Here is a 10,219-nt window from a genome sequence, read left to right as displayed (position 1 = left end):
GGAGCCAGAGTCCGCACTCAGTAAAAGCTACAATGGGAAGGGGCATAGCGTTTTCAGTAGGCATGATGGAGTCATCATCCCCAGCAAGTCTCAAGTGGGCATCGGCAGGGATGAAGAACTCCTGCCTAAAGTACTCAAGTTTGGTCGGGGTATCTACCCTGTGCCTCCACATACCCATAACGTCGGCCTAAAATCAGAGGGCTAGATTTCAGAAAGAAGATGCTCTTAAGGGGTTATCGGGACCTCGGCGAAACCCTAGGTATATGTTGGTAAGGATTGTTTCAGTTTTTTCCTAAGAATTGATAGGTTCTATAGACAAATCCCAAATCTAGATCTATGAAGACAAAGATTGAAAGCAAAAATTGAAGGCAGAGATTTGGAAAACAACACAGGAAACAAGAAACCAGAACGCAGTTTCAGAATGAAGAACAAAAGTGGGGTTCTCAAAAGCATAAAGAAAACAAGAACTATAGGGCCAAGAACAGTGGCAAAAATGCAAGAAGTAGTGAAAGATAAATATGATTCATGGAATTAACAGTTTAAACAGAACAATAATGGCAGCAAGAAGATAGAAGAACATCAGTGAACTGAATACATAAAGAATAGTGGCTTACCAGAGAAATTGAAGCCGGAATAAAGTTCACCGAAGACAGACGACGGTTACAGCAAAGTAGCGAGAGCCTCGCCGGAGGGAGAGACGAATGAAGTTGCAGAGCCTGGAGCTTGAACAATGGCGGATTTGAAAGAAAGAGTTTTAGAGAGAGAAGAAAGCAAGTGAATCAAAGCGCAAAGTGAAAAGACGAAAGCAAAGGTAATGTCTTTGTTGAAAACGTGAAACGGCGGCAAAATAAGGCATTTATTGCGCCTGGAAAACCGCATGCGTCAGACGGCGCAAACAGATTAAGACGGCTTACAAACGCGTCACAGGCACGGGCCAATAAAGATGAAACGTGTGCAGGAAATGGTTGAGAAGTGATGTATGACAGCTCATGCGCGTGGGAAAGTTCATTTGAGTTCTTGTTCTTAAAAACAGGACATATTGGCTTGACATAAATGATCTCGGCCGAAGAGTTCTTACGCCGAGGTACTGGAAGACAATACAGATATAGGTTCCATCACCTCAGAATGCCGAGGTAATAGAACCTAGGGGCAGTTGTGGGGATGTATTTTCTGTATACCAACACGTGGCAAGGTGACGCCGACGTGTCAGCCGAGATGCCACGTGTCCTGATTGTTACGCCGAGGTTATCTCGGCAAGGCCGAGGTTATCTCCGAAGATATCGGAATCTGAGATAAATGGATAAAAGATAAGGGACAAGAGTCCTAGAGTGAAGAGGAGACTTAGCAAAGATAAGGATAAAGCTCTTAGGGAGTTTATCTTTATCTCTTGAGAAATCCAAAGCAAGTACAGAATTGGAGTCCATAGAAATCAAGCTTCTAGTGGGACTTGGATTGAGTAAACTATAAAAGAAGGGCACCCATGTGGGTCTAAGGTACACAGTTTTATGCTTTGAGTAGCGAGTTTAGCACTTGATTATCTTTGAGAGATATACTGACTTGATCGTCGGAGTGTCCACGGGTGGAAGAGCCACCGCCGGAGCCTTTTCTTTCTGTTACAGGTTTGCTGAAGCCATCTATTCTACCGGTGCTCTCCAGTTGATTACTAGGCGGGCAGTGTGGTCAGAAAATCACTCACACAGTTAATGAATAATGCTGAAATTTTCGTGGTTATAAAGTTTTGTTTTGTTTTGTTTGGTTTGGTTTAGTTAGGTTTTCAGAATCTATTTTTTTTTAAAAAAAAAAATTCTAAGAAACTAGAAATTAAATTAGTGAGAAAAATTTAAAACACATAATTTTTATATAATTTTATCTTTTGGGAGGGTAGAAATAATCTTCTAAATTAATTTTTTTTGTATTTATTTTCATCAAATTAGTTTTTATTTTTTTAAAAGTCAAACATATCAACTTTGATGTCATTATTAAACTAACCTATTAAATCAAAAAATTTAAAACTAAAAGTATTTCATATTTTAAATATATCGATTATACATTAAAAGCTTAAAAACCACCCATTACATGATAACCATTCAAAAATATTTATTAACAACAAATACAATCATCTATTACATGAAAACTATTCAAAAACATCAACAAAAAACAATCACCCATTATAAGATTATCATTCAAACACATATTAAAAATTAATTTGATAAAAAAAAATGTAAAAGATTTTTTATTTTTATATAATCTTATATTTGGTGGGTAGAAAATAGAAATAATTTTTAAAAATTCAAAAATAATTTTTTGACATTTATTTTTATCAAACTAGTTTATGTTTTATCAATTTAATGACTTTGTCCCTTAAAATGGAGCAATGATGTCTTCAATTATTCTTATTTGAAACAAAATTAAAAATTCAAGATTAAATATATCACAATTAAAATGTTAAGAACCAAAATGATACAAACTATACAGGCTATTAGTGTAATTTATCCTAATTTAAATGTGAAGAAAAAATGATCGAAAGCGAAATTTCACCTTAAATTGTATGTGATTTTGTTTCTTTATATATTTTTTCTTATTTACTAGTTAAAACATACATGCAACGCACGTGACTATTTTGGCGTAACACATTTTTTTACCAATGTAGTGTTCATGAATTTAAGCAAAATTTTGAAAAAAATTGAGATCAACTTGTGCGAGGTACTATCTTCATGTATATCATTTGAAAATGAAATTAAAGTTAGGCGAAGTAAAAAATTATAAATTAAGGTGTGAATTAATTTATGTGTAGTTGTCCACATTGCATAATCAAAATATAGGCATAAACTGCATAGAATTTGGATATAAATATCTAAAAATGTATGTTTAAACATAATATAAGGTTGTAGGCCATAGCCATTAAATCAACCACTCAAATATTAATGGAGATCTTTTTTTTAACTACTTGATAAAATAAATATATATATATATATATATGTAGAAAAAAGAAAATTGAAAAAGTTAAAATTTTAAGTCGTTACCCAATAAAAATTTAGGAATTTAAAAAAAATGTGACAAAGTTCACACCAGACTGAGTTGTATTTTTTATATATCTAAAATTTCACATTATGTAGGTCCCACTCCTTGTAAGATATTTTTATCTCATTCTGTATTTTGTACTTTGTGCATTTAGACTTATTAAGATACTTCTATTTGTACCCAAAAAATCATTAAGTACACCCAATTTTTCAATACACTTCCATTAAATTATTTATAATTATAATTTACTGCCAATACACCCTATGGTTTTTCCCAAATTATCCTTCAATGTACATCCAAATCCCAAATTATATCACTTTGAAAAATCCTTTCAAAAACCTTTAAATAGATTTCTCATTACAGTTATTCATTTGGGATTTATTGCTCTCTACTTATTCTCTCATTTTTCTATTCCACGGCCAGCCTAAAGCTTCTTATAGTGGTTGTTGTTTGGAGTGAGGAAGAAGATAAGAAAATAATTGAAACTTGGAGAAGAAAATAAAGAGAGTTGAATGGGTAATGCTACGTCGCTCGAAAATAGCCCCCCCGAATCCCCCTAAAGGCAAAAACGACGTCGTTTTTGCCCTTTTTTTTTTCTTTTTTTTTCAGAAGCAGAAATCAGAAGAAAGAGGAAGAAGGAAAAGAGGAGGAGAAGGGGAAGAAGGAATGAAAAGGAGGAAGGAGAAGGAGGAGGACTGGAGGGGGCCCTAACCACAGGGGGAGGAGGAGGCGGAGGCGGGGCCGGAAGCGGAGACGGCGGTCAGAGCTGGAGCTGCTGCTGCGACGAGCTGGCGGCGAGGCGACGACGGCGGGCGACGAGGCTCGCAGCCCTCTTCTTCCTCTCTCTCTCTCTCTCTCGCTCGCCTCTGTGATTTTGAGGGATTCGGGGGGAAAAAATTAGGGGGACAAAAAATTAGGGGGACAAATCATTATGAAGAATACGTACAAGTGGTTTTGAGGTATCATAAAAAAAATATATTTTATTTTAGATTTAATATGTATTGTCCTCATTAGTAAATTTATAATAGGGTATAATAGGAATTAAAATTTTAATTTTAATTTTAATTGGGCATACTGAGTTATTATTTGAGTTCAAATAGAATCACCTGCCTTGTTGTTATAAAATAGAAAGAAATTGAAAACACTTCCTAAAGAAAATCCACAAGGCTTTTGGAATCATGAACAAAATAATGTATACCGTTTGTTGAACAAAATTTATTTATTTTTGAATAAAAACTTTAAGATAGAGTTCTAACTTAATAAGAAATTTTAGGATACTTGATTTATTTATTTTTTAAATTATAATAATCTTAATAAAAAAAAAAATTCAACTATAACTACCTTCAACACAAAATAAAATCAAAAAATATATTTCCGTCAAAGTTTCAAATGAACAACAATTTCATAGTTTGGCACAACTTCAATATCTATAATATGATAATGAATAGATAAAATCAAAGTGAAACACAATTCAAACAAATCGAGTCCTCATAAATTGAAATTGAAAGGTTTAAGAGAAGTGTAAAAACACACCAACTGTTATTTATAAACGTCAATTTGCGATTTATATTTGTTCGAATTCTACATATGGAAAAATCTAATTACTATAAAAATTTGTCAAAAAAATTGCCATGAATCAAGAGGTAATGTTCCGTATTATGAGATATAGATCTAGAATGAATCAAAAGCAATAAAATTGTAATGGATGAAGAAGTGCGGTTGAGGTTCAATTGGTGTATGGTGGATCCACATATAGAATGAATTGAACTATATATTTTATGTAAAATTCTAAATACAATTCTGGGTATCTTATTGATTTATATCAGTAAGAAAAAGTTTACAAGGAATAACTTTTAGATTCCATTAAATCCTGTCATTTAATGGCTCCATTAGGACTCCATTATTTTTCATTGCTATTGTTACCAATATAATATAATAATATAATATAATTTTTAATCTAAATACATTTAGAAACTAATTTATTTGTGTAATTTTTTAAAATTTTTTAATGTTAAATATTATTATATTTTACATACAAGAAAATATGAATAAAATACGAAAAATTAGTACATGTTCATATTTATTTGTATTTAGTAATTTTTTCACAAATATTTTATTTTTTAATTATATTTATATTGGATGTACATCTAAAAAGTATTATATATATATATATATATAATGTGAAGAAATTTCACTATCACTAATCAATAAGAATGAAAAAATACGAAATGAAAATCAATTAAAAATATGAAAAACCCAAAATTAAAAAATAGTTTTCAAAAATTGAACCAAAGAAAGTCGTTATTATTAAGAATTTTGACAACATACTAGATTATTAAACAAAAATGCTTGGGACTCTCAAAATTGGGGACTCCCATGACCCCCAAAATGATGTGGACCAATCATGTGTTTTTATTTTTATTTTTTTCTTTCCTTCTTGGACCAATCACAGGTAAGCGGGGTTTGTGGAGTTGTGTTTTTGGGGGTCTGTAATATTCTGGATTATTAAAATACCATGCAAAATATAAAATCTAAACAAAAAGAATGTGTATAAAAATAGCCTACGAATTCCTGAGATGCAGTACGAAATCAGATGCGTCTCCCTCTATGTAGATTCAAATAGATGTATACAACTCTACGATTTAACCCAAAATATTCGCAGTATTTTTGTGTAGATTCGAAAAAATGAATACAACTCTAAGATTCAATTCAACATATTCACACAATATTCATAGTGGTCTAATCCATTATAGACTGTTGTAAATAAATAATATGTACAATAGTATGGAAGTCGATAGAGGAAATAAGAAAAATTTTATAGTTCAATCATCAATTCAAAAATAGGTACACAAATTTGTTATAGGACTTTTGGAAATAGAGGAATAGAAAATTGATCCTTTTTTAGTGTTAAATAAATAAATAAATGTTAGTGTTAGTGTTAAGAAAAGAAAAAGAACTTTTGTACATGATGCAATGGTTGGATTTAAATCGAAAACCTTCGAGAGAGAGTATTTTCGAGACACATAAAAAGCAAAAAACACTTGGATTTTTTTAGACTTTTAAAATAGTAGTAGATTAATATTTTTTCACTTTAAACCTAAAATAGAGTCAATTAGGAAATATCTAACATAATAGTGTTTTCTACATCCAATAACAAATGGTTACTGTGGGGACATATTTTTTGGGTAGTTCACGTGGCCGAGGTTGTTAGCCGAGGTGCTACGTGGGCAGATCATGTTTGCCGAGATATTTGGGGCACTGCCGAGGTATTCTGCGGCAATACCAAAATCCGAGATAAGCGGATAAAGGACAAGAGTCCTAGAATGGGAGAAAACTTCAGTTTGGGTAAAGATAAGACTCTTAGAGGGTTTATCCTAATCCTACTGAGAGTCCAAGATTAGCAATAATTCTAAGTCCATTAGAGCTAGGCTTCTATTGGGACTAAGATTGAGGTTGCTATAAAAGGGAGGCACCCCCATGGGTCTAAGGTATGCTTTTGATATTCTGTCTAGTGAGTTAAGCACTATTGGTTATCTTTGAGAGATATTGAGTACTGACTTGATCGTCGGAGTGCCCCAGGGTGGACGAGCCACCGCCGGAAACTCTTCTTTCTGTTGCAGGTCGTTCAGGCTTAATCTATTATGCCGGTGCTCTCTAACTAAGTACTTAGTTGGCAGTGTGATCGGAAATTCACTCACACAATTTGGCGCCGTCTGTGGGAAAGAAAGGAGAATAGATGGCCAACGACGGACAAAAAGAGAAGGTTGGGGACGACACCCCTACTAAGAATGGGAAACATATTGACTCAGATGTTAAAGAAGTCAACTACAACGAAAAGACTTGTGATAAGAATCATGAAGGAAAAGACGTCGGCCAGGAGAGCGACGAACCAAAGAAAACGAACCGGAGCAGGTATTACAACGAGGACGACCTCCAGGTATCGAAGGATAGATGCCTGCGGAGGAACGACGAGAGAAAGGGAATGGCGAAAAAATTGGTGAACCTGCAAACGGTCGTCAATTTCCTGATGCAGAACAACGTCGGGCAGCCACTGTTCTCGCTACAAGATGTGCCAATTCTAGCGGCCAAGAAAGACGCCCAGAAAATGGGGTAGAAAACGGTTCCTGCAATCCTTCAGCATGGCGAGACCAAGGGACATTCTCACCGGCCTTCGCGGGAGGTCGGCCATGGAGAATCCCAGAAGACATGATCTCGGCCTAAATAATTAGGTCCGAGAAAAGAAGAGCTCAGTCTAAAGTAAGCAGATCCCAGATTCCAGAAGGCAAGATCTCGGCCTAGATGATTAAATCCGAGAAAAGAAAAGCACAGCCTGAGTTAAAGACTTTTTTCCACAAAGGAGTAGGTAGAAGCCATATAGAGGGCTGGAGAATGATGCTTGGGAGTTGGAATTTTCAAACCAAGATGATGTTTAACACTTGTTGAAACTTGAGAAAAGTTTACAAGTTGAAGTTAAACCGAGATGATGTTTAACACTTGTTGAAACTTGTGAAAATTTTATGAGTTGAAGTTAAACCGAGATGATGTTTAACACTTGTTGAAACTTGTGAAAAGTTTACAAATTAAAGTTAAACCGAGATAATGTTTAACACTTGTTGAAACTTAAGAAAAGTTTACAAGTTGAAGTTAAACCGAGATTATGTTTAACACTTGTTGAAACTTGTAAAAAGTTTACAAGTTGAAGTTAAATTGAGATTATGTTTAACACTTGTTGAAAATTGTGAAAAGTTTACAAGTTGAAGTTAAACCGAGATGATATTTAAACACTTGCTGAAATTCTGAGAGAATTTACAAGTTGAAGTTAAGCCGAGATCATGTTTAACACTTGTTAAAATTCTGAGAGAATTTACAAGTTGAAGTTAAATCGAGAAAGAAGATTGATTTAACACTTGTTGAAATTTTGAGAAAATTTACAAGTTGAAGTTAAATCCAAAGTTATGAGTGAAAGAAGTATCTAAACACGTGCCGAGGTGGCTATGTGACCAAGACTTGGAAGATAATGGAAGACAGAAGTCTTAAGAAGTAAAAGTAACATTTGTGAAAATATTTGTTACAATGTTTTCAAGTGTTAAACCGAGACCGAGATAAGCAAGGTCGAAAGTTTTGTCCGAGGTATGTTAACCTGGGAAGATTGCACAGTTAAGGTGTATGTTGAAGACATGCAAATTGTATCCTAAGTATAGAATCATACAAGGCATTAAGAAGAGGGCAAACATTCAAAACACTTGAAAGAAGAAGTTAAAAAATGCATTCAGATAAAGAAGGCACTTCGGCCTGACATTGAAGAATAAATTATTAGAGAAACTACAAGCAATGAAGCCAAAGTAAAGTTCGCCGGGATCAGACAGTGGCCGTAAGCAAGGAAGTGCAGCAGAAGCCTCGCTAGAGGGGGGAGTGAAACTAGTTGCAGACAGCTTAGCAAAAGCAGCAATAAAGGATTTGAAAGAGAAAGTTTAAACAAAAACGAAGATGCAGAAGTAAAAAAATGGAGAGAGTGAAGAGATTTGATCAAATACGCAGATGCAAGGCAACTTAATGACATGTATCAGACACGGCTCAGTAGAGGAAAGATACGTGCAGAAACGGTTGAAAAATTTTACGTGCCAGCTCATACGCATGAAGAAAACTCTTGAAGTTCTTGATTTAATGAAACAAATACCTCGGCTAGAAGGACAGTTTCGGCTGAGAAACTTGAACGAATTTGGTCGTTGGTTCCAAAGCCTTGATGGAAGCAGACTATAGGTCTGGGTCATATTGAGCCGACGAGTTCTGACTTCGGCAATAAATGATGAAGCAAGCTTAGCCGATGTGCTAGATGAAAGAGATAATATAAGTTCCATCACCTCAGTTTGCCGAGGTAATAGAACCTAGGGGGCAGTTGTGGGGACATATTTTTTGGGTAGTCCACATGGTCGAGGTTGTTAGCCGAGGTGCTACGTGGGCAGATCATGTTTGCTGAGATATTTGGGACACTGCCGAGGTATTCTGCGGCAATACCGGAATCCGAGATAAGCGGATAAGGGACAAGAGTCCTAGAATGGGAGAAGACTTCAGTTTGGGTAAAGATAAGACTCTCAGAGGGTTTATCCTAATCCTACTGGGAGTCCAAGATTAGCAATAATCCTAAGTCCATTAGAGCTAGGCTTCTATTGGGTCTAGGATTGAGGTTGCTATAAAAGGGAGGTACCCCCATGGGTCTAAGGTATGTTTTTGATATTCTGTCTAGTGAGTTAAGCATTATTGGTTATCTTTGAGAGATATTGAGTACTGACTTGATCGTCGGAGTGCCCCCGGGTGGACGAGCCACCGCTGGAAACTCTTCTTTCTGTTGCAGGTCGTTCGGGCTTAATCTATTCTGCCAGTGCTCTTCAGCTAAGTACTTAGTTGACAGTGTGATCGAAAATTCACTCACACAATTACATTGATTTTTTAATGAAATGGAGGGAATTTAAATTAAAAAATTAAAAGTTTATGGTTCATACATTAAACTAAAATATTTTTAAAATTGCGGGATTTGGTCAAAGCCTACTCATAATAATTTTTAATGCATTAAAAAACAAATATAAAAAATTTTCCTTGAAAAATCCAACATATACTACTATTACAAAAACATACTTTAGTGAGTAATTTAATATTTTAAACTTTAAAATAATATAATTTTCGATTTAGATGTTGGTTTTTAATAAAATTAGTATTTTAGAATTTTCTTATCAAGATCTATTAAACAAGATCTATATTGACTATGAAATTCTTAAAAAATAAAAAAAATACAGTTGAAATTGAGCTAGACAGTAAACTCTGTTTGACACTAACATGTTATTCTGATTTATGGTAATATGTTATTCTAATTCACAGTAACATTTTACTATTTCAAAAAGTAAAGTACATATTAGATGAACCAATCAAAAATACACATACACATTGCTTTTAAACATATATAAAATGAAATAAAAGTGTTCATTGTAAAAAAAAAAAACTCTTTAAAAAATATATATATGGTAATATTATTCAAAAAAAAATTTAATTTATCATTTCTCAATTATACACTCCCTCCTTAAAGAATTTATGAAATAAGTGTGTTTGGTTTGAGTTTTTTGAATTAAGTTTTTTGAAAATTGAATTTTTTGATTTTCGTATTTTTTTGTTTTTAGTGAATATTCTTAAAATTTTAAACATTTTT

This window comes from Camellia sinensis, chromosome 4, assembly GCF_055761805.1.
Source record: "Camellia sinensis isolate YWXY chromosome 4, ASM5576180v1, whole genome shotgun sequence".
Taxonomy (NCBI): domain Eukaryota; kingdom Viridiplantae; phylum Streptophyta; class Magnoliopsida; order Ericales; family Theaceae; genus Camellia; species Camellia sinensis.
Note: the sequence above shows the minus strand (reverse complement) of the source record.